Source organism: Hermetia illucens, chromosome 1, assembly GCF_905115235.1.
Source record: "Hermetia illucens chromosome 1, iHerIll2.2.curated.20191125, whole genome shotgun sequence".
Lineage (NCBI taxonomy): Eukaryota > Metazoa > Arthropoda > Insecta > Diptera > Stratiomyidae > Hermetia > Hermetia illucens.
This window is the reverse complement of record NC_051849.1, coordinates 84,720,955-84,746,021: the sequence shown is the minus strand read 5'-3', so window position 1 is coordinate 84,746,021 and position 25,067 is coordinate 84,720,955.

Genomic DNA, 25,067 nt, shown 5'->3' with positions numbered 1-25,067 from the left:
AGCCCAAGTCAAATGCAATAAAATTGCATATTACAAAAAAGCACGGGAGGTCCTCGAGCGAGTGAAGGCTCCTCACTTCACCTACACTCCAAAGGAAGAGAAGGTGCAAACCTTCCTTCTGAAAGGCTTGGATGCGGAGGAAGAGCCCGATGAGGTGCTCAAAATGCTCCGGGAGACGGGAACTGAGGTTAAGTTCCTCTCAGTGTCACGGTTTAGTACGAGGAGGAGGTCCGTTTTGGAAAAACGAATCCTGCCGCACTTCCTCGTGCAGATAAGCCCGGAGAGCCGGGGCGATCTGATCGGCATCAGGTCGCTTAATTACCAGGCCATTCGTTTTGAGCGCCTGCTAAGGGACGAAATAGTCCAGTGTCGAAGATGCCAGCGCTATGGTCACTCGGCAGTGAACTGTCAAATGACCTTACCATGTGTAAAGTGCGGGAAAGACCATACCGCAGCTGAATGTTCGCTGACTGAAGCAGATGGCAAGGAAAAAACTTTCTGTGTTAACTGCGGAAGCGGAGGGCATCCGGCTTCGTATCGTGGATGTCCTGCATACCGCAATGTTAAGGTCACAAGGCAGCAGGCACCAAGATCGGCCCAAAGAACGAAGGTGTCAGCGGCGTTGGACGGTACCGTCCCTTCGGCACCAATCGTCTCGGGGATCCCATTTGCAGAAGTAGTTCGACAAGGGGGAGCTAAGAAGCCCCAGCAAGATGCAAGTGGCGGGATGAACACTATCCTCAATAAAATACTAACCATGTGTGAAAACATGCAGCATACGCTACACGTACACAATACAAAAATAAATAGTATAACAGAACATTTACACAAACAGAATGCCCACTGCTAGGTCTGCAGTCATAGCGGTACCACTGGATGGTCTCCGGATCATCGCGATTAATGTGAATTCCATCGTAGGAATCCATCGAATTGCTGCCAGACAACAGCCTGACATAGTCTTGATTTCAGAAACCCACCTCAATCCGAGGCATTCGATAACATTCAAGGATTTTGAATTCGTGAGGAACGATAGACGAAATTGTGATGGGGGAGGTGGTACCGGAATAATTGTGGGTCGCCATTATCGTTTCAGGCATATTAATTAATTCGTGAGGAACGATAGACGAAATTGTGATGGGGGAGGTGGTACCGGAATAATTGTGGGTCGCCATTATCGTTTCAGGCATATTAATAGGCCTGAATTTGAAACCTTTGAGTGTATCGAAGTCTCATGTATTCTTTTTTCGCTGCCTAGGGGAGGGAATTTATACATTCTGTCAGTCTATGCAGTGGGAAACAACCGAGCCAAGTTCAAGGAGGAATTCCATTCTCTGTTTACGATACTCGAACTGAATAGGCTGCATAATTACTATATTATAGCTGGTGACTTGAATGCTAAGCATACCTCGTGGCTAAACGCCACAAACAATCCCAGAGGGGTATTCCCCAAATCTTGGATAGAGCAATACCAGATAGAGTATAAATGCGAATTGTATGGGTCAGAGAGTCCAACCTGGCCCCGGGCAAATTCCTATCTGGATTTGTGCATTGCTGACGCGCACTTGAACTTTAATTTTAGGAATCCCCAACGGAAACTACAGACTCTTCCTTACGATAGCGACCATAACGCTATTTTTATTGAAGTTCTGTTTGATGGACGAAGAGTTCGCCTTCTGTCATTGGACAGTGGCGTCCACAGGCTGAACTTTAAACAAACAAATTGGAACAAATTCCAAGAGAGGTTTATTCGGGGATATCGAGAGGAATGCCCACCTCTTGATGTGGAAAACGATAGTACAATTGCACCAGGTGACAGAAACTTGACCAACGAGGAAATACTTCAGTATCTTCTGAAGCTGGAGAACTTGACGCTGGAAACAATTGAACAAGTCGTCCCTAAAATTAAACCTCGCAATAATATGGAAGGATATGAAACTGCAGCCATAAAACGGTTGAAAAAAGTGAAAAGCCTTCTGCTTACTCGCGTCAACAAAATCTATCGGAGATATGGGGACTATCATCATCCCATATTGGTTGAGTTCAAATCACTTCTAAAGATCGCGCGGGATCTTATCCGTCAACATTACGTAAATGAAGTGAACTCCCAGTGGCGGGAGAAGTTAAAGGGTATTTCACCAAGCGATCCAGATTCCATGTTTACTAAGATAAATACGTTATTCCGGAAGAAGTCACGAATAACTGTGCCGAGAATTAAAGTCGGTGGCAGCGAGATACAACACCTTATTGACTCAGGTATCGACACGAATAGTGTAACTGCTGATGCGCAAGGCAATTACATCGTGATGGATGATGCTCTGAAACTCGAACTTATAGGGGAGCACTTTGAATCGGTGCATCGGCCCAGAACGGACTTAGAGCCAACGCGACTTTCGGAAATTCTAGAACGAGATGTCCACAATTTCAAATATAGCCTGAACGGCACCACAGTTCTCCAATTTAGCTCTGCGTTGCAGGCTGATTTCATATCGAGTGATAATCTGCTTGATTACTTTGTCTCATGTGTAGAGTTAACTTCCATATTCAGAAGAGTAAACAATAAGAGATCATCCGGTATGGATGGCATTCCCAACGTGGTCCTCAGGCATTTACCAGACATTGCCATTCGTAATTATTGCATTTTGTTCAATAATTTATTGAACAATTCCTTCTTTCCAGGACAATGGAAGAAAGCCCGAGTATTCCCGATTTTAAGGAGAGGGAAGGATTCATCCAGCCCTCAAAGCTACCGCCCAATCAGTTTGCTGCCTAACATCAGCAAGGTGTTTGAGGTTTTGGTATTGAAAGCCTTGAACGGGCATATAAAGAAGAAGGAATTATTGCCGAACGCGCAATTCGGATTTCGATCTGGACATTCGACAATACATGCAATAGCGAAGGTAACGTCTGATATTTGCTGGCGGATTAACAATGGTGAGTGCGTAGGCGCTTGCCCTATAGACATGGAGAAAGTCTTTGATAGCGTCTGGTTGGATGGACTGATTTTCAGGCTCCTGAAGAATGAGTTTCCCAGCCACCTCGTAGCGATGATGTGTAGTATGCTGTATGACAAGTGCTTTGTCATTACGGACGGAAATCTCACTACTAGCAGAGAATTTCATGTTCTGAATGGATTACAGCAAGGGACAGTGACTGCGCTTACACTTTTTGCGGTATTTACCGGCGAATTACTCAACTCTTTCGATTTTAATAAATCTCCTAAAAGGTCGTTGGTTGCCTTTGCTGACGATCTGATAGCCTACATGGCGCACAAGAAGGTAACTGAGGTGCAAGTTGAACTTCAGAAGATGTTCAATGATATTAAGTTCTTCACGAACAGTTGGCGGATGAAAATCAATGCGCAAAAGTGTGAAACGATTCTGTTTCGAAATTCCTTGGCGTATGCCAGTAGGAACTTGTAAAGGAATTGGACAGATTTCCACATTGTCGCGAACGAGGATAGTTCTGAGCGCATTCCTCATAAGAAATGCGTTAGATACCTGGGTGTGCGTCTTGACGAGCGTCTCCAATTTAACGAGCACGTTAAAGTCGCGCTAGAAAGCGCTCGCAAGGCATTCATGTCTCTTCGAAGACTCTTTTATGCTCCACATCTTAGCCGGAAGGTTAAGATTATTTGCTATCTTACTTTGGTTAGACCGGTGCTTACCTACGGGTGTGCTATCTGCTTTAATTTGAGTGCTAGCCAAATGGAGAAAATAAGGATCTTTGAAAGGAAATGTCTGCGTGCTTGCACGGGGCTTAATAGGACTGCTTCGTCAAACTATGAGCACTATATAACTAATGAAGTGATGTATGCAGCTGCTGCTGTGCCAAGAATCGACACAGTTATCGTCAGATTGATTCGGAATCATATAGTACGATCTGCTTCGCATGGTGAGAACCCTTGGGTTTCGCAGCCGTTCTACCCAAATGATGGGTATTTCGAGAAAACTCTCACGACAGGCTTCATTCCTCCCGAAGCGTTGGTGTATCTTGAGAGGAATGGTCTAATTCTTGATTCTGCCGGTGATCCGGTTATGTATCATATACATAGACGGGCCACGGACAAAAGGATAGAATACCCCCCGAAGTTGACAGTGGGGGCTCCGGGATTCGACTGGAGATACTCCAGAGCGAGAGCAATTGATATTAAGCGGGATGAAAAAGAGAAATCTTGGTACTGGTGGCTGCGGGATGCCGGTTAGCGGTGGCCGTGCTCAGTTCTGCCATTTGTTTCTTGGTGGGGCTTTGTAAATATGTACATATTGAACGGGTACTGATTTTGTCTCCAGTTGTAACTTATAAATACATACGTTATTATTCTTTGTTTTTTGTGTGGATGTTATTGTAAAAAAAAAGAAAAAATGTATAATATAAAATATATAATTATGATAGTTTTAAGAACAATAATTTAAGTTAAAAGTATCTTTTGAAGCGATCAAATATTTATTATTACTTTTCTTTTTTTATTTCTTTATTTGCCACTAAGGCCAAGTGAATTCTGTCGGGTTTTTGACCATTTCCCGACAACTTATTGTAAAATTAGATTTTCATTTCTTACTGTTTCTCTTCTCTGTCTGTAAATCGTTATTCAAAAATTTTGAGAGCCCACAGTGGCCATTAGATTTAAGTTATTTTTGTTATTTTAAAAGATTGTTTTTTTATTGTTCATTTTTCCAATCTATTTACTGTTGTTACCTATTTCTTAAAAATAAAAATGATTTTAAAAACAAAAACAAAAGAGGAAGTATTGATTTTTTAGTACCAAAAGTACAAAAGTACTAAACTTAGTACGTTTTGAAATCAGTACCACAATACTTTTCCTCATTTCATTGCATTTCAACAGAAACCGAAACGAAATTAATATTTGGAAATAACGCGTTTCGTGAGTGACACAATGATCGAAAAGTTGAACTGGTAACGTTACGCCGGCTGTCGTCGCTTCGTGAAAATGCCTATAAAATTGAATAAACAAGGTAATGGCTTCAGTAAATGCAGTCCACCATATCATAAAAGGTATAAAATAACACACTAAGTTGGACATAAAATGGGACGACTCACTGCGGAAGCTGGCAATTCGAAAAAGATTCAACGTCATTCGCAATACACATCCGGAAACTCTACGATATTGGAGGTAGATGTCGCGATATGCACGGACGGACAGATTCACTTTAGAGTAGTGTCTTGTGGAAAGCCAAGTTTCATAGTCGCCCAGCCAGAATAAAACTGTTAATCCTTGAAAATAACCAGGAAAACAGCCTGCATTTGTGAAAGAACGTGCTTTAGCCTAGATGTACACGTAATCTATTCGCAGTATGTCTATAGGTAAGCCAACACACAATTTACAATTAACGATATACATGCAACTGTCATGAATGGTAGCGGAATCAGTTTACTGGGGGCTTCGAAGCGATCCGAGGAAGTAGACGCTAAATTATGAAAAGGAACTCTATATGGCCCCCAATCGGTAAACCTTAATCTGGTTGAACATCTTTATTATTTGCTCGAACTCCAGGACCATGTTGTTGTCATTCAATACCTTCTCAATTCGAAGAATCGCTGTTTTACAGGCCAATTGAATGAATGTTTTGGTGTTATGTATTGTATTGTATCAACTGATACTTATTTAGATGTGAGTCCTTCCACTTCTCTTCATACACACACATATACATGAACACGACACAAAGTACAAAAACAGAGGCGAAAATCTTTTTTCTTTGCATGAACCTAACTGTTCCGCTCGAAACATCTCACCATAGGATCAAAGCTCTTACTGTACAAGACGATGATCTTGCCAGTCCTCATGTATTCTTCGGAGACTTGGGTTCTTAGCAAGAAGAATTGCGAACTCTTGGCCGCGTTCAAGAGAAAAATCCTCTGAAGAATTTTTGGCCCCTACATGAGGATGGACGATTCCGTAGCCTACATAACGACGAAATCTATGAACGATACCATGACAGTCAAGTTGTGGATAAAATCCGGCTCAATAGGTTACGGTGGGTGGGTCACTTAATCTGTATGGATGAGGATGATCCAGCCCGGAAAGTCTATAAGGGCAATATCTATGGTAGAAAAAGAAGAGGATCAACACCTTGCCTAAGATGGAGCGATGGCGTAGGTCAGGACGCCAGACAGCTTTTAGGGATATTGAATTGCTGAACCTCAGCGCAAAACCGGGATGTCTGGAGTTCCTTATATATCTCGGATACCGGTTGTTGCGCCGTTAATGATGATAATGAACCTAACTATCCTTATACAATTTTTGTCACATTTTTTAATACCAATATTTTTTCCGCTTCCGGCAACACTGTTCGTATGGTATTGATATGATTAATGGAGGAGGATCTGGAGCGGAAACCAACCTGCTCCTTGCCAGTTAAGCTTTCCTGATGTTCTTTGACGCATTCCAGGATTAGATACTATCAAAAACCATCCAGGTGTCACACTCAGATGGGTACCCTTCTTTGGAATTTTAATGATCATCCCCTTACTTCATTCTCTGAGAAAAGTGTCGGATTCCCAAGATTTCTGTATGAGTGAAGGAGCAGATCACCAGTAACTGCAGGTGAAGCGATAAATAACTTTTAGGGAAGACCTCCACTGCTTTATTCCGTTTCAGCGCATTGTTGGGCGAAATTAATTCTCTTCTGGTTTGAAGAACTGTCTGTATCCGCATGTTACATTGGTTGGCCATTTCATCAATAAGAGGAGAGAGTGATACGGTTAAGAACCGTGATGAGATTACTTCCTCTTCAGTTGATCATTATTATCGATGGGTAGTTGACTGTTAGCGTTCTTTATAGAACCAAGGAAAAGTTTGTTACCAATTGCAAGTTCTTCTGTGCTGCGGTATAGACACTTCTGAACTCATTGCGTTCTGCGGAATTTTCCGCTTGACGGACGTGCGCAATAACAAATTCACTTCTACTGGTGATTGCTAAGTGGTCAATATGATTGCTTGGACGGTGTCAGCCGGTGGAAATCTAACTTATCGTATGGCCAGCTCTGTGCTCGAACAATGTGCCAGTAATGATGAGGCGGTGGAAGTTACAGAAACCCACAAACCTCCCACCATTATCGTTACGCTCGCCAAGACCGTGTAAAGTGAAAAGTCTGACATATCAAATATATAAGCATTACGAGCAAGGTGCCGATGACGCAAATGTACACCCAAATGTTGTTACATAGGAAATAGGCAAAACCTTCCATACCTGAAGGGTCCAGTTTCTGGTTTCTCGGCTTGACACTGGATCAAGGCGGACAGTATAGAGAGGATATCTTCATATCTTTCTTAAATAGTTGTGACCCAATAGTTACAAGCAGTATCTTATGGTCTTCAATTTTGTGTCCCTCGTGCTGTCTGATATCTTCTACAAGCCAGCTGGGATGTGTTGGGTGGTATCAGCAACAACGACGGATCTTAGCTTTGGCGGATCCCGTAAGGTGCCTTTATGTGATGAGATGTTACGTCTATCTTATCAGTATTAGGAAAGATTTCTTAATACTTATAAATTCATTGGAGCGGAAATACACCAGGCTGGAGCGGGAAAGTTTCCAAGCTAAAAAAGGAATTCAATATGACGAGATCCATTAGAAGATCTCTAAAGCACCGTATTGAAAACGAGGGTGGAAGTGTTGAAAGCGAACGGCCATTCGAAATGGCAGAACTATTTAGCACGGCTAATAGTTTCCAAAATAGGAAAGTACCCAGGGCAGATCAGATTGAGGTCGAAACCTTCAAGCGATTTTAGCAGTCCCTCACGAGATGCGGTGCTGTATAATCAGTGCCTCGAAGAGGAAGTTTTCTCGGCTCGGTTAGAGCCATTTACAAGGAAGGGGATAAAGTTTTGCAGGCCTATATGTCTGCTACCTGTAGAAGGCAAATTACTGAAAAGACTTAGTTTGAATCGTCTCGACCCATTACTTGCGAGCGGGACTCGCATTGCACAACGTCAGTTTGGATTCCGTAGGGGCACTGAGGATGCCATTTGCGAAGTGAATCGCTTCGTTCGGGACACCGATAAGCTATATGTTTTGGAAATTGCCTTTGATATTGAAGGATTGTTCACAGGATGCATCTTTGCAAGAAATCTAATATCTGGCTAAGCCAGAAAACAAGAAATTCCGAAAGGGAGGGGGTACGCTCGAAAGGCTCAGGCACTACTTTTTTTTCATTTTTTTTTTTTTAAGGAGGCGGAAATCTTCAAAAGACTCTGGCCTGGGCACGCCAGAGTGTGGGATTTTTACACACTAAAACCACCCCCGACTTCCCCCTACCCCGTGGAACCACCTTTAGGTATTAGATCACGGGGCGGAGTTAGCTTACTTTAGCTAGGTCTCCTTCCGTCTTCCCGCGGGGTTCGTAACCGCGCCTTCCTCACTTCTTCTGCTCTTCGCAGTTTCTCCTGGATCACTGCGACCATGAAATTGATCGCATCCCAGTCTTCCTAGCAAGCTACCATTCTCCGGAGAAAATTTTCCGGTGATAGCACTTCACCTAGATTTTCCTCCTTTCTTCCACGAACCTAGGATATTGGAAGAATACGTGCGCTGGGTCCTCTGGGACCCCGTCGCAGTTTGGACAATTAGGCGAGGTGTCCAATTTAAACTTGTAGAGGTACCTCCATGGCCGGTGAGGAACTGGGTGAGATTATAATTGATCTCCCCATGCATTCTCTCCAGCCACTTCCTGATGGAAGGGATCAACCTGTAAGTCCAACGACCCTTTTCTGACTGGTCCTATCGCTGTTGCCATCTGCTTACGGATCTCTCTCTTTTGGTTTTTTTCACCAGGGATAAGGGAGAGATGGACCTGGTATTATAAATGTTCATCATTTCGGTTGCCGGGATGTCAATTGGCATCATTCCCGCTGCATTGTCTGAGATCTCAAGGCAGAACACACCCTTAAGGCTGTTCTTCTGTAAACCGTACTCAGTTTATGTGCATTGCCTAAAACCCGCAGCGCGTTTCCCCAAATTGGGACTGCATACAGCATGATAGAGCTCACCACCCTGGCTATGAGCAGCCTGCAAGTATGCCGTGGTCCTCCTACGTTCGGCATCATCCTTGCCAGAGCCATACTCGTGGTGGATGCTTTTTTACAAGTATGCTCTATATGTTGCTTAAAATTGAATTTCCCGTCTATCGTCACCCCAAGTATTTGATGGCCGGCTTGGAAGTGATGATACGATTCCCGATTCTAATGCAGGCGTAATTTCTTTTGCAGCGCTTAGCGATGAGGACCGCTTCCGTCTTTTCCTAAGTTAGTGCCAGTCCAGCACTCTCCAGCCAAGCCTTAACAACACTGATTGCTTCGCTTGAGTACAACTCAGCATCCTCGAGATGCTTTGCGACCACAACCAGTGCTATGTCATCGGCGTAACCCACCATCGTGGCCTCCTCCGGAACCGGAAGGTTAAGCACATCATTGTACATGATGTTCCACAGTAGTGGGCCCAGTACAGAGCCCTGTGGGACACCCGCGGAGACAACGTACTCCTTGGGTCCATCATCGGTATTATACCACAATGTTCGCTCATGCAAATAGCTATTTATAATAGCGGCGAGGTAGGTGGGAATACCAATCGTCGCCAGAGACTTTGGTATAACGTTCCAATTGGCCGAGTTGAATGCATTCCTCACATCCAGGGTCACCACCCTACAATATTTGCTAGTACAACCCCTTCCGTGAATTGCATTTTCAGCCAAGCCAGTAACTATTTTGATGGCATCAATGGTTAATCTGGCTTTGCGGAAGCCATACTGCCTATCTGAAAGCCCCCTTGGCTATCGACGACTGGGTCTATCATAAATAACCCGCTCCAACCTTTTCCCCATGTACACACAGCTTGATTTAGCTGAGGGATATATGAGGGTTCGATGAAGGAAGGTGAGTTTTGACAAGTTTTCGGTATCGTAATGTGTAATCACCAACACATGTGAGGTATCCAAGCATGCTACAACGGTCTCCGATTTATTGGAGGACAGTTTACCGGTTTATCAGGGGTTGGCATAAGTTGTTGGAACTTGGAGTGCGTTCTGAATACAACAGATCCCTGAAGAAATTGAACGAACGATTGCACCGGCTTAGGAGGAATCTTTAGCGAACGCATGCCTCGGCGTTGAGCAATTATCCAGGCATACTTCATATGCGCTCAACGGTGGAGTTGGCCTCGAGGTGGCTGTGGTGTTAACCTAGTCAATCTGCTAGAGTTTCACCCCCGGTAAGGGTCTGGTAAAGGTCCACCCTTCGAGAAATCGTCCATCTGACTTACCTGAAAAACGCCGTCTATGCGAAGGGAAAGTTTGACCGGAAGGCTTAGGCATTCTCACATGCAGTAGACACAAGGTTCTTGTTCCAATACATTTGCATTTCAAGTCATGATTTCCTTACATTATATTTTCAAAAATTTATGTGTTTGCTAACTGTTGTTCGTCAAATCTTTTATTTAAAATTTCAAGTCTAGTCATTTTTAGTATTTGGCTGCCTTCATCATTATTTTTGATTAGCGCACCTTGCTCTACCACCTATGAACATTCCATTTTTTGGAATTTGACATAAGGTGCGGTTTTATTTTTATAAGGCTGGCTCAATTTTTTGGGAACTACTATCCATGGCGGCGGAGTTCCTTCATATGGTAGCTTCCGTAATTCTTCCGCTATTTTACAGCTTGTATAATTGGCCGAGTGTTCACCCTTCTAATTCACACACTTTGCTTTGAGAGCTCTGTTTTTAAGACATTTAGAAGATTCATGGTCACCAGGGCATTTCACATACCGTCTAGGATCTTAAAGCCCTTGTGGCGCGGCAGGATTCGCAGCATTTGAAATTTATTTCGAATGTTGTGAGCGAATAGATGGCGCGGATCTATCCACTTTGCGTGGCACACCAAGGGAGTGGAAGATCGCAGTAATCATGTTTTTCAGACCTGTCACTGAATTTAATTATTAAGTTGAAAATTGCTAAAGAATATGGAAGTCCTTTTTGAAAATAGAATTTGAGTTGAGTTTACTGTATAGAATTCGCGTTGAGTTTGCTGTATAAAATTCGCATTGAGTTCGCTTAAATATTTCAATAAAAATAATAAGTAATCATAATTACTTAATTGGATTACTTAATTGGTGACCCCGGAACTCGCACCAACAGCATCAACAACTAGGATCCCGAATTCCCAGAACCTGCAAAATTGAAAAACTCAAGCACATCATCATCCCCATCAACAAATCGCAGTCTGCGCAAGCACAATCGCCCAGCAGGCAGCCGCAACAACCGATTGGAGATAAGTAAGAGTTCCGCAGCCGCAGCCGCCATCGCTGCCGCAGCCACTTTCGCCGCCGCACTCAACTCCACCATCGCCGACATTGGTGAAGTTCTATTAACGACAAAAATTCGTCCGAACAACACGGCAGAAATAGAACTTCCAAGGACTGAGAAATCCTTCCAAAACATCAGTAGACCGTACGGCAAGCGATTTTCACGCGTTCGCATCTACAGTTGAGTGTGGAGTGCCGTGGTAAACATCACGAAAACGTGTCACATCTCCACATCCCGAGTCGGAGCAGAGGCAAGAAAGAAAAACGCGAGAAAACCTTCTCTACACAGTGTACTGCGCGACACACGTCGGACCCTCACCAGAAGTGGATTTTCACGCGACTTCCCGTACGCACGCCTTCCTGCACAACACCTTTCACGCACCGGACTAGTCATCATTGCCACAACGATCAACAACGGCAACAAACGGACGTCCCCAGCACCGCCAACGCCGCAGCTACAGCCGACAAACAACGAGGAGTTATTCTTAAGAGAAATTATTATTCATTTATATATAATATTTATTTATTTATTCAGTTAAAAAAATAGTAATAAAAAAATTGAAATCGCTGCAAGAGACGGCGTGCAGGTGTTTAGCATCGCGAGTCCTCCATTCTCATTGGTGGTGTTTTTGGTCTGCGCTGGATAGCGTCCGCTTCGTTTTTTCTCGTTTCGTGCGTGCATTTGTGGGTGCGGCCTGCCGTGTCGGTGTAAAGTTCACCGCGTTTCAGAATAAACTCACCGCGTTTGCATTTCAATCTCGTACTTTTCGTGAAACAAGATGTCTTTTGACAATAAAGACGCAGCAGGCCCATCGAACCCGCAAGTGACCGCCCTCGCCGTACGCGTTCCTCCGTTTTGGCGGCGGAACCCCGAACTGTGGTTCGTGCATCTGGAAGCACAGTTCCAAATGTCCGGCATCACATCGGACGCGACCCGTTTCAACTACGCGGTGATCGGCCTGGACGAAGAGTCCATACTTCTGGTGTCCGACGTGGTGAAGTCGACATCGTATGTGCAGCTCAAGAGCGAGTTGATCAGGCGCCTGTCGGCAAGCGAGTCGGCAAAATTAGACCACTTGCTGGCAGGTTTAACCTTAGGTGATCGAACTCCCAGCCAATTGCTTCGTGAAATGAGGCAATTGGGTGGGAGTAAGATCGGCGAAGACCTGATCAAGTCGCTCTGGCTGCGTCGGCTCCCGGAGGGCACCCAGGCGATCCTCGCTTGCGTCTCCGGTTCCTTGGAGGAACTGGCAGCGACGGCCGACCAGGTTCAGGAGGTGTACGTACGCCCAACCTTGGCGGCCGTTCAACCACCGTCGGATGAGGTGGGTGAATTGAGGCGCGAGATTGCTGCATTAACAGCCAGTATGGCCGAGATGCGGGCGACGTTGGACGCTCAGCGTTCGGGCGCCAGATCGCGAGCACGCTCGCGGTCTGCCATCCGAAAAGGGCGATCAGGTAGCAGGTCGTCAAGACAGTCCACGGACCCAGGGATTTGCTGGTACCACCGCAGATTCGGGGATAAAGCGACAAGATGTACGCTACCGTGTAGATTCTCTTCTACCGCAAAAAACTAGGTCCGCGGGATGTTTTGGCGGCGGCCACCCAGAACGCAGCACCACGTCGCCTAACTATTTTTGACCCCCTCAGCAGGCGCAACTACCTCGTCGACACGGGTGCGGAGGTTTCGGTCCTTCCCGTACCCCAGCATCATCAACTTTTCCCTCAACCGCTCAAACTTGCGGCAGCAAATTCCTCCCGCATAAACACGTACGGGTATAGGCAAGTGGACGTGAGTCTTGGCTTGCGTAGGACGTTTTCGTGGCGTTTCATCCTGGCGGATGTCAGCTTCCCCATACTAGGCGCAGACTTCCTGTGTCACTATGGATTGCTGGTGGACTTGCAAAACAAGTCTCTTATAGATTCCACGACCAACCTTAATACGTCGGGACATATGGTATCTCACCCAGGCAATAATCTTTCCGTTCTTTTAGAAGACATTACCGACTCTCGTGTTCGGGCACTTCTCCAAAAGTTCAGCCAGATTACTACCAACTGTAGTCTCTCCAAACCAGTGAAGCACAATGTGCAGCACCACATTATCACTACTGGTTCCCCGATCTTCTCGAAGGTGCGTCCTCTACCATCTCAGAAACTGGCAATTGCACGGAAAGAGTTTGAACAACTCGTTCAACAGGGTATCTGCAGGCCCTCAAACAGCTGTTGGTCTTCCCCACTGCATATGGTCCCTAAGCCAAACGGCGAATGGCGCCCATGTGGGGATTACAGAAGGCTAAATGCACAGACTGTTCCTGACCGATATCCAATTCCACTCATCCACGACTTGGCGCATCACCTCGCGAATTGCCGCATCTTTTCGACCTTGGACTTAACCAAGGCTTATCACCAAATTCCAGTAGCTCCTGAAGACATTCCAAAGACGGCAATATGCACACCCTTTGGACTCTTCGAGTTCACCCGGATGACTTTCGGATTGTGCAACGCGGCGCAAACCTTTCAAAGGTTCATTCACTCAGTCCTGCGAAACCTCGAATTCTGTTTCGTATATTTGGATGATGTTTTGGTCGCTACTTCCACTGAGTCTGAGCACTTAGCCCATCTCGAGTGCATTTTTCAACGTCTCCTTGAGGCCGGTTTAGTCCTAAACGTTGAGAAATGCAAATTCCTTCAACAACAGGTGAGATTCCTCGGCCATTTCATTTCCCCTGAAGGAATACAGCCCGACCCAGACAAGGTGCAAGCGATAACAAGCTTCCCGCGTCCAAAGACAGTGAGGGAGTTGAGGAGGTTCTTGGGCATGCTAAACTTCTACCGTCGTTTCCTGCCCAAGGCCGCCCATCTCCAGTCCATTTTGAACGCGTACTTGTCTGGCCCCAAAACTAAGGACACACGAGAGATCGTGTGGTCTGAAGAGGCTATCTGCGCGTTTGACAAATCTCGTCAACAACTGGCTGACGCTACACTCTTGGCATTCCCTCTGCAAGATGCACCCCTAGCCGTTTTTGTTGATGCCTCTGACATCGCAGTAGGTGCTGCCCTTCACCAAAAGGTGGACCAAGTTTGGCAGCCGTTGAGCTTCTTCTCGAAGCAGTTGAATCCCGCTCAACGGAACTACAGCACCTACGATCGCGAACTGCTCGCCGCATACCTGTCCATCAAATACTTCCGTTTCTCCCTAGAAGGCAGGCCGTTCACAGTGTTCACGGACCATAAGCCTCTCACGTTCGCTTTGAAACAGAAGCCCGACAAAGCGTCCCCTCGTCAGCTTCGACACCTGAGCTTCATAAGCCAGTTTACGTCGGACATCCAGCACGTGTCCGGGAAGGACAACATTGTTGCTGACGCTTTGTCTCGTGTCTCCGAAGTTAACATCCCCGCCTCACTCGATTTCTCGGCTATTGCCAAGGCGCAAGTGGATGACGCAGCACTTCAGAGCCTCAAGTCCAACCCCAAATACAAATTTCGGGAGTTGCCCATCTTCGGCTCAAACCTCTCGCTCTGCTGCGAAGACTCGGAAAAGGGACCTCGGCCATACATTCCGGCCACATTTCGCAAGGAAGTGTTCCACGCAGTTCACGACTTGGCGCACCCCGGCATCAGGACAACAAACCGGTTAGTCACCGGAAAATACTTCTGGCCCTCCATGAACAAGGATATCAATTCCTGGGCCAGAGAGTGCATCGCATGCCAAAAATGTAAGGTCTCCAGGCATGTTAGGAAAGAAGTGGGCTCATTCCCCCGCACTACCAAGCGTTTCCACACCATACACCTCGACATTATAGGGCCTTTGCGAGACTCGCATGGTTATAAGTATTGCCTCACAATCATCGACAGGTTCACGCGGTGGCCTGAGGCAATACCTCTGAAAGACATCACGGCGCAATCATGTGCTGAAGCCCTCTGTCGAGAGTGGATACCTCGCTTTGGCGTCCCTGCAGTGGTCATCACTGACCAGGGAATGCAATTTGAGTCCACCCTTTTCTCCGAGTTAGGCAAACTCCTTGGTTTTAAACGCCAGCGGACTACGGCATACCACCCACAATCCAATGGGATGTTGGAACGTTGGCACCGGACGCTGAAAGCCGCCATTATGGCACGCGACGACCCGTCCTGGACGCAAGTCTTGCCTCTCGTCCTACTCGGCCTTCGTACAACCCGCCGAGAGGAATTTGCTGCCAGCCCCGCGGAGCTGGTTTACGGGGAGAACCCAAGACTCCCAAGCGATCCGGTCTTCGACAAGAGATCGGGTCTCACGGAGTCGGGGTTGGTGCGTCTGCTGAGGGACAATCTCCGGCGCATCAAGGCGACACCACCCACTCGACACTCGTCCATACCTGCTTGTTCGCCCAAGGAACTGGACACATGCACGCATGTGCTGATCAGAACGGATGCCGTCCGGAAGCCGCTGCAGCCTCCATATGAGGGCCCGTACCGCGTTCTCGAGCGGGGAGAACATTTCTTCCAGCTCGAGATCGGTGGTCACAAAAAGGCGGTCTCTTTGTCCAGGCTGAAACCCGCGTGCGCCCCGAAGCAACGTCGTGTCCGCTTTGTGGATTAACGGCGAACGAAGTTCGGGGATCAGTCGCTGAAACCCCCTAGGTTTCATCTGGGGGCGGAGTGATGTGGCGCGGCAGGATTCGCAGCATTCGAAATTTATTTCGAATGTTGTGAGCGAATAGATGGCGCGGATCTATCCACTTTGCGTGGCACACCAAGGGAGTGGAAGATCGCAGTAATCATGTTTTTCAGACCTGTCACTGAATTTAATTATTAAGTTGAAAATTGCTAAAGAATATGGAAGTCCTTTTTGAAAATAGAATTTGAGTTGAGTTTACTGTATAGAATTCGCGTTGAGTTTGCTGTATAAAATTCGCATTGAGTTCGCTTAAATATTTCAATAAAAATAATAAGTAATCATAATTACTTAATTGGATTACTTAACCCTTTTTCTTTAGATCTTCGACCATGTCATTTTTTGGTACGTTTGGTGCAGTCCTCTATCCGTAACTACAGGAGGTCTACTGCTTTTATCTTTGGATTTTTTCGATGCTCAGTCTTTTCACGAGGGTTCCGTAGTCAATAGACGCAGGTCTATTGCGTGTACTTCCACAGATTATTAATCGGTGGTTTCACTTTCCATTTCGTTGCGTTTTTTCGATTTAAAGATTTTCGCGGGACATCACCTAATAATAATTGCTTCTGACAATTTGGGCTTTCTTATCTTAGACGGTCGTCTTGTTAGCAAGATCTATTCAGTTTTTCTAGCCAGTTTTTCATCTTATCGTTCCTTCATTACTTTCATTTATAGAAGCACTGGGCTGGGAATGAGTTACCCTTGCTAAACTGCAATGTAAATTTCTCTAGTCTGTTGAGCTTTTCTCGTAGTTCCTCATTTTCTTTTTCCTGGGGTATTTTCGCTACTTTGCTAGTTGGTTTCATCCTTTAGGTTTTCCTTCCGTTGATGTTAATGTCGTTTTCTTGTAGTTTGAGTTACATTTGATCGTGATGCTCTTTCGACTCTCAAATTCCTACTAAAAGGCATCGATCAAATGCAATAAAAGCACCGATCTCTTGAAAGGGTTGAGTTTCCAATACAAGTAGTTCGCTACCTGGTGTATATAATCTAATGTTTTGTTTAAATTGTATATGCCTCGGTGCAATTTATACCTGTTGTCAGGTCTAACGTCCTCTGTATTATTGTATGAATGGATATTACATACCAAATAAAAAGGTTTTGCTTTGAAGCGATTAAATTAATTCGATTCAGCAACGGAAGCATAGTCCAGAAATAGCATTGAAGGAAATGAAATTATTTAGAATTTAGAAATAGTAAAACCAATTGTTGATTAATGCACTAAAATACCTTTGTATAACTACCAAATTAAGTCCCTATCCAGATACCGTTAGACAGTGCGTTTGACACAAGATTCAATCTAATCCCCCATATATGTATGCATTTTGTATCTACATTAAACAAACTTAGGCTGCGTTTGCTATTGTTGGTACCCTAATTAAACAAACAAGGACGGTCCGGCAAATAACTCGCACCATGTGTGTGTAATTTCTAACTAGCGCTGTAGCAAGCAATTTCGTTAATTGTAAATGTAATTTTACAACGCAATACGAAATTGCAAATTATTCAGAACTACAAAAGTGTGCTGTGTTCGCCCTCGACGATGCCGTTCCATACTTCGCAAACTCTCAACCTGTTCTCATTTCAGGAACTCTCTTTAACAAGACAGGATTTTCTATTGCAACATTGATTATTCCTTGAGGATATCAGGCCTAGCAAGGGTACAAGAACAACCCCAGACTACCCGTCCTGGTTATAGCCAAAATGGCTAAGTTGTTAGGATAGGAATTTACCGGCATACCTTCAACACATGTGTAATACAAACTCAGTTGTTAATTCCACAACATTGTCCGAGAATTTCGTATCCTCCAGATAACCAAGATGCTTAAGAGCTCTACAAGATTTGTCTAAGCATAACATCCTTCTGTTGTTGCCTACAAAATTTTACAATAATCCAAAGAATGCATTGAAAACATTTCACACTTTCTGAGCAACTAAATTCCTGCAAGCCAGAGCAGCGGCTTTTCAAAACAGTTGGGTAGGAGCCGGAATAGGCAACTGCTCCCGGCTACCGCTTTTTGGATAATTAAATATGCAAATCGGATACAGCCCGGTGTACGGTCATGTTTGCCAGGGGTAACATCTGCTTGCAATGTTGAAAATAGATAAATGTGGAATATGTTACATACATACGTTCATATAGGAGCCTAGAAGTATGCATATGCATACGTAGGTATATCCATGGAAGGGGGCCACCGAAGGTATTTAACCATAGGCCTACGTGGGTACCAGTTTTCAGGTAAAGGAATATTTAGGTATTTTTCATTTTGTGTTTACCCTGGTTTTAGATAGAATATGCGAATTACTTAAATATTCTTGTGGTTTGCACTTAATATTTGATTATGTGAAAAAGCTGTCATGAACTTCTTCAACATTCCAAAAGTATTTCAATTCGAGCAAGCCAGATTCACGAATAACACATTTTGTAAGCAAACTGCATTCAGGATTCTAAGAAGGTTGCAGAAATATGAGACCTTCTTAAGTTTTTCCAGTTAAATATAATACAAACGATATTATATCCTTCTCCCGAAAACTCCAAAATTGCATATAAAATATATGTAAATAGTGCGCGATGGAATGTATACAACTTCAAAACGTATACATACACACAAGCGGGCTTAATGGTAAACTATAGACCTGTGGATACGTAGTTTGGGGAGGCCTTTAAGCTCAGGTAAATAGTTTGCGAAACGTTCGTTTTGCTGTGTTTACAGTTCACAACATGTGGCTTCACAAAATTTTGCTTATATAGACATGCATATATACGTACAAGCCAAAGGACACCTTCGAATTCAAACGGTAGCTTAGGTTTTCGCAAATATTATAGTATTTTGTATCCGTTTTCCTTCAGGTGACCCAGTTAGAAATTTTATACTGGAAAAATATTTCACCTCGTTAGGATCAATAGGCATAGTTTGGCTTGTAAAATGAAAAGGAAAATAAAAAGTGGAAAAGTCATTCCTGAAATTGGTGAGATACAATTGTAACTTAGAAGGAGAAGGATAACATTTTCATTTGGTGAATAATATTAGGAAACAATGCGTCTAGTTAGGTTTGTTGCGTCTATGTTAGGTTTGTAGATTTGCTTTTTGCGACTAGCATTGTCCTTTATATCTGATTCGAATAACATAAGTCAATTCTGTTGACTTGCTTTATTATCGGTTTCAGACGGTTGGTACGTCTCCTTGGACTTCGCCGGAAATTGAAATTGTATCTACGATTCACATAACGTAATCTGAAATGGCGTAAGGAATATAGTTTACAGGTGTATAAGAGATTAGCATATGGGGTCCTATATATCATATTACGATGCTCGCAATGTAACATAAAATAATATAAGGCCTACAAATAAGTTCTGTCGGTTTTCACAATAGATGGCGTAGCTTGGTTTTTTATTCCATTGGTCCACATTTCCAAACATTCATCGGAAAGTTACTGTCAATAGGCGCAAACGTCAGTCTAAATTATTTAATTGAAGTGTAAACAACAATACTTTTTTCATCAACGAAAATGGTCAATTGTATACCAAATAATGTGTTTGTGCGGGGAGTTCTACTTCATTATTTCAATATGAAGAAAAAAGCAACCGAAAGTCATCGCATTTTGCTGGAAGTTTATGGTGACCATGCACTATCTGAGCGAACGTGTCAGAGGTGGTGTGGACGGTTTAAAAGTGGAAATTTTGACTTGTAAGACGAAGAGCGCGCCGGACGGCCAACAATTTTTGAAGATGAAGAATTAGAGGCATTGCTCGACCAAGATCCATCGCAAACGCAAGAAGAACTTGGAAAAACACTTGAAGTCATTCAGCAAGCCATTTCCCACCGTTTAAAAGCGCTGGGAATGATCCGAAAGGTCGGAAATTGGGTTCCGTATGAACTGAAGCCAAGAGACGTCGAACGCCGTTTTTTCACGTGCGAACAACTGCTCCAACGACAAGAAAGGAAGGGTTTTCTGCATCGAATAGTTACTGGCGATGAAAAGTGGATCCATTACGATAATTCCAAGCGTCGGGCAACGCGGGGATACCCGGCCATGCCTCATCATCGACGGCCAAAGCGAATATTCATGGTGAGAAGATCATGCTGTGTATATGGTGGGACCAGATGGGTGTGGTATACTATGAGCTGCTAAAACTGAACGGAACGGTCACGGGCAAACTTTACTGACGTCAAATGATGCGCTTGAGCCGCGAACTCAAGAAAAAATGGCCGCAATACCAGCAAAGGCATGATAAAGTTATTTTGCAACAAGACAATGCACAGCCCGTTAAAACATATCTAGAAACGTTGAAATGGGAAGTACTACTCCACCCGCCGTACTCTCCAGACATTGCTTCTTCTGATTACTATTTGTTCCGGTCGATGCAGCATGGCCTGGCTGACCAGCAATTCTCGAAATGGTTCGATGCGTGGATAGCGGCCAAGCAGGCCAATTTTTGGCGCGATGGTATCTATGAATTGCCTGAAAGATGGAAGAAAGTTGTGGCTAGCGATGGGCAATACTTTGAACAATAAATGTATAACCAATTTTTCACAATAAAGCTTCAAATTTAAAAAAACCGACAGAACTTATTTGTAGGCCTTTTACATGTATCCTTGGACTGGATTTCAAAATTAATAATTTAGTTTTTCTTTTCCAGTTTGCTCCGAAAATTTTATTGTAAACATTTCAAGCCGCTTACTCCCACGCTAAGGTCATTAATTCACCATATAGTAGGCATAAAGGGAATATGGGATGAATTGGTTTTATTCGGTGGTATATTCTATGCCATTTATGATTTAAAGGGCGAAACCACATTAGAAGGCTTACTTTCATGTACTTTTGTTTTAGTGGAAAGAATTGATTGGAATTCCGTCAATTAGACATTATATTGACTGTATTTTGAGCAACGTTTGAGCATTTTTTTTGGAATTGCTAAGCTAAAAATAAAAGTTACGTGACATTAGTCCGCAGAAGGCCGTAACTCGTCTCTCCAACTGCAGGTCGTGTATATATATATATGTATATACATATGGTTGCCTTTCTCCCCTTGTTGGGGCCTCAACCGCATTTACTCCTCATCGTTCTCGGTTACATGAAATGATCTTTAGCTCCCCCTATGACTTCCCGAGGGGCTCACACTTTTGCTCTACTGTTCCGCGGCTGAAACCCTTGGGCGACCCACCCGTCGGCAATTTTCGGAGAGTGGATTTCACTCCGTGTCGAAGCCCGTAATGCATTTGTCACCCCTTATTGTGTGACCTATCCACTTCTACCTTCCAATCACATTACGTATCAGTGCCAGTCCTTCGCCGACCAAGTTCTCCGTTTGAGATAGTGCCAGGCGAGTGCACTCCGATGATATGACACCGACAGGTATTGACAAACCCTTGGAGCTTTTGAGGAAGAACAGTGGTCACTTCCCATGTGCTACTCCCATATAGCAACACAGAAAGAACATTAACACTGAGCAGTCTCAATTTATTCTTGGTGTTGAGATAACTGCATTCCCAGATTTTAGACAGGTCAGCGAACACGGATGTAGCGCTGTTAATGCGTCGGACAACATTCACTTCGGTGCCATCGTCGGCACAAACCATGCTTCCTAGATATACAAATTGATCCACTTAATGCATATAGAGAGAGAGGGGACCCATTAGACTGGGAATCTTGATTTTGTTAGTGTTTATCTTCAATCCAACTCTACTTCATCACCATCTGGTCTAGGCTTGCCCTAAAAAGGAACTCCATACACCCCGGTTTTGCGCCGGGGTCCACAAATTCTATATCCCTAAAGGCTGTCTAGCGCCCTGAACTATGCCATTTTTTTACCAAAGATATTGCCCTTAAAGACTTTCTGGACTGGATCATCCTCATCTAGTCGGATTAAGTGGCCCGCGAAACATTTTTTGCAAGCTGAAATTGGCTGCGCGGATTTCATCATCATAGCTGTTATCGGCTTGATGGTGGTGATTTTCGACCCTAGATAGGAGAAATTTTCAACGGTTTCAAAGTTGGAGTCTCCCATTTTCTTTGTTTTCGTTTGACCAGTGCGATTCGATGTTGTTCATCTTTTGGTTTTGGTTTTGTAGCTGACGACGTTGCCACCATGTACTTCATCGTGCCTTCATTAATGTGCCGCACAAGATCTCGCCGCCTTCTCGATCTGGATGAAGGTAGACTGTACATCTCGGGTTGTTCCTCTTATGATGTCAATTTCGTCGGCGTAGGCCAGCACTTGGGTGGACTTGAAGTGGATGGTGCCTCTCGCTTCTACATCGTCATCGTGAATCACTTTCTCCAGGGCCAGGTTAAAGAGGACGCATGATAGGGCACTCCCTTGTCTTAGACCTTGATGTTGAATGGTCTCGACAGTGATTCTGCTGCTTTTATCTGGGTTCGCACATTGGTCAGGGTCAGCCTAGTCAGTCTTATCAATTTCGTCGTGATACCGAATTCTCTCATGGCCCTGTACAGTTTTACCATGGCTCTGCTATCACAGGCGGCTTTAAAGTTAATGAAAATCAGTTGCACCGTGATGTCCATATTCCAACAGGTTTTCCGTCGCTTGCCGTAGAGAGAAAATCTGATCTGTTTTTGATTTGCCTGGAGTGAAGCCTCTTTGGTATGGACCAATGATGTTCTGGGCATATAGGGCTATCTGGCCTAATAAGATAGTGGAGAATACCTTATAGATGGTACTTAGCAACGTGATACCTCTATAATTCCTGTACTGCGTGATATATCCCTTTTTTGTATGAGACAAATAACGCCCCGTTGCTAGTCGTCAGGCGTTGATTCGTTGTCTCATAATTTGAGCACAAGTTGATGAACCGCTTGGTGTAATTGGTCACGTCCATATTTAACAACTCGGTTGTAATTCCATCGGCCCCTGGAGACTTATGGCTTTTTAGCCAATGAATTGCACTGACTGTTTCTTCTCCAATATGCCCATTCTGTCGGAAATTAAATTTCCATCTTTGCGTCGGCAGGATGAGCATCGAAGTGTGTGAGGCTTCTTCCTGCTGACTTGTTGTGAAATCTTCAGCCCCTGGTGCGGTTGCTCACTGTACTTTTCGAGTTCACAGACCTGTTGATTCTCTCAGGCTTCCTTTTTCCGTCTGTGAAGTTCCTTCTCTGCTCGACAAAGTTAGTAATAAGTCTCTGCACGCGCCCGCTTCCTTTGAGAATGCAACATTACTCGGTATGCGGAATTGTTCCGTTCCCTTGCTAGTTTACATTTATCGTCAAATGCAGCTTTGCTTGCCTTTCTTTAAAAATCCAGAGCCAAAATAAAACTAGGTAGCTTTCTCATACTACAATATATTTGAATAGTTAGTAGTACTCAAGCTACTAGCTTAAGTACTGATGAAGAGAGTAAATAGCTCTCGAAATAAGTATTTACTAATTATTCAAATATATTGTAGTAGGAGAAAGCTACCTAGTTTTGTTTTTATTTACTTGGTATTCCTCATAAGTTTGTAAAGAATTATACCTCCAAATTTTGTGATGATTCGTTACTATTTGAATTAGAATTTCCGTAAATGTGAAAAATGCCATTTTGAGAAAAACGCGATTTATTGCAAACATCATATAGTTAAAACAAATACAAATGCGATCGTAGAAGGGACTGACGCCCAATAAAAAATCTATTCTCAATAGCTCCCAATGTGGATTCTCCCTTTAAACAATATATGGTTCTAATTTCCACCACAGCTCTCCCTGCATTGGTTTTTCCAGACACACCAATGTTCGACGACCTGGTGAGATATTTCGGGTGGTATCATGCCAATAATGGCTCGAATTTTACGCCAGCTTCGTCAGGAGTCTTGATTTATGGACATAAATCTGACATAGCCGAACAAAAAATAGAGCGATGAAGCCGCATGATCTTCGCGAGCAATTGTGGAGGCTATTTCCCGAAATCAAAGACTCAGCGCAATAAATATATGTATTATTATTGAACATATATTGTCTTGTTGAAATTAAATATCGTCGCGTCAACAGCCTACATAATGACAAAATATATGACACCATGGCCGTTAGGTTGTGGATAAAATCCGACCCAATAAGTTACGATCGCTGGTTCCAAGCAAATTAGCCTATCAACTGCTCTCACTGCAGTGGTTTGAATAAGTATATCCCAAGGTGACAAATTCAATCCAAGCTTGCGCCGGATCTTATGCTTATGAAGCCGGTAGTACTCAGGCACAAAGTTCTTTACAGTACGGCTGCTTTACAATCAAAACTTTTTTATCTCATCGTTGGTAGGTGGAAAGGTTCAGAACCTACTGCTGCTTCCAGCCATGCAGTTATGTGAGACTCCTACTCACTAAAACCACCTCCTTCTTCTTTCACTCTCCCCACCGGACTACTATAAGCATTGCAACACGGGGCTGGATCAGTTCTTAACTGCGGCTCATTATTGTTCCCTCCCTTTCTTGGTTTCATCGCAGTTCTTCATGCCATAGCTGTTGACGAATCATTTTCAGCTTAATTACAACTTAATTCCAAGCCTTTGTTGGCTCCAACATAAACTCCACTATATTTTTAGGTGCCTCTGTCTGCGACCACATCCAGCCTATTCCGGGGCGCTGTAAACCTAGGCCACTCAAATACAACATGCTCAAGGGATAGGCCGGACTTTTTCAACCAGGAATTGACCTCCCATATCGCTTCATTTGTGAAGATTTCGATCTCGTCTAAGCATTTTGCAACTACTGTTACCCTGATGTCATCCGCAAAGTTAATTTTTGTCACGTCATTAGGAAGGCGTAGCGTTTACACTCCATCGTACATAGTTCACAACCAGTAAGTGACCTAAGATAGACCCCTGTGGTACGCCGCACGCCGAGTCGTAGTATAATTTTCTTCCTAAATGAAATGCAACAACGATGCGTACAATGTATTTCAGAGCCTGTAGTTTGGTCAGCCTCGACGATTTTCGTCCACTTTGCCGTGTTGAATCTATTTTTTACATTGAATGTCACCACTGCGCACCACTTATCATCTTGTATTGCAGCGGGAGCCAGGCGAGTCACCATGTTGATTACATCGACGGTTGATCTCTTACGAAACTCAAATTGCATGTCGGATAGGCCTCCTTCCTTTTCCGGAACA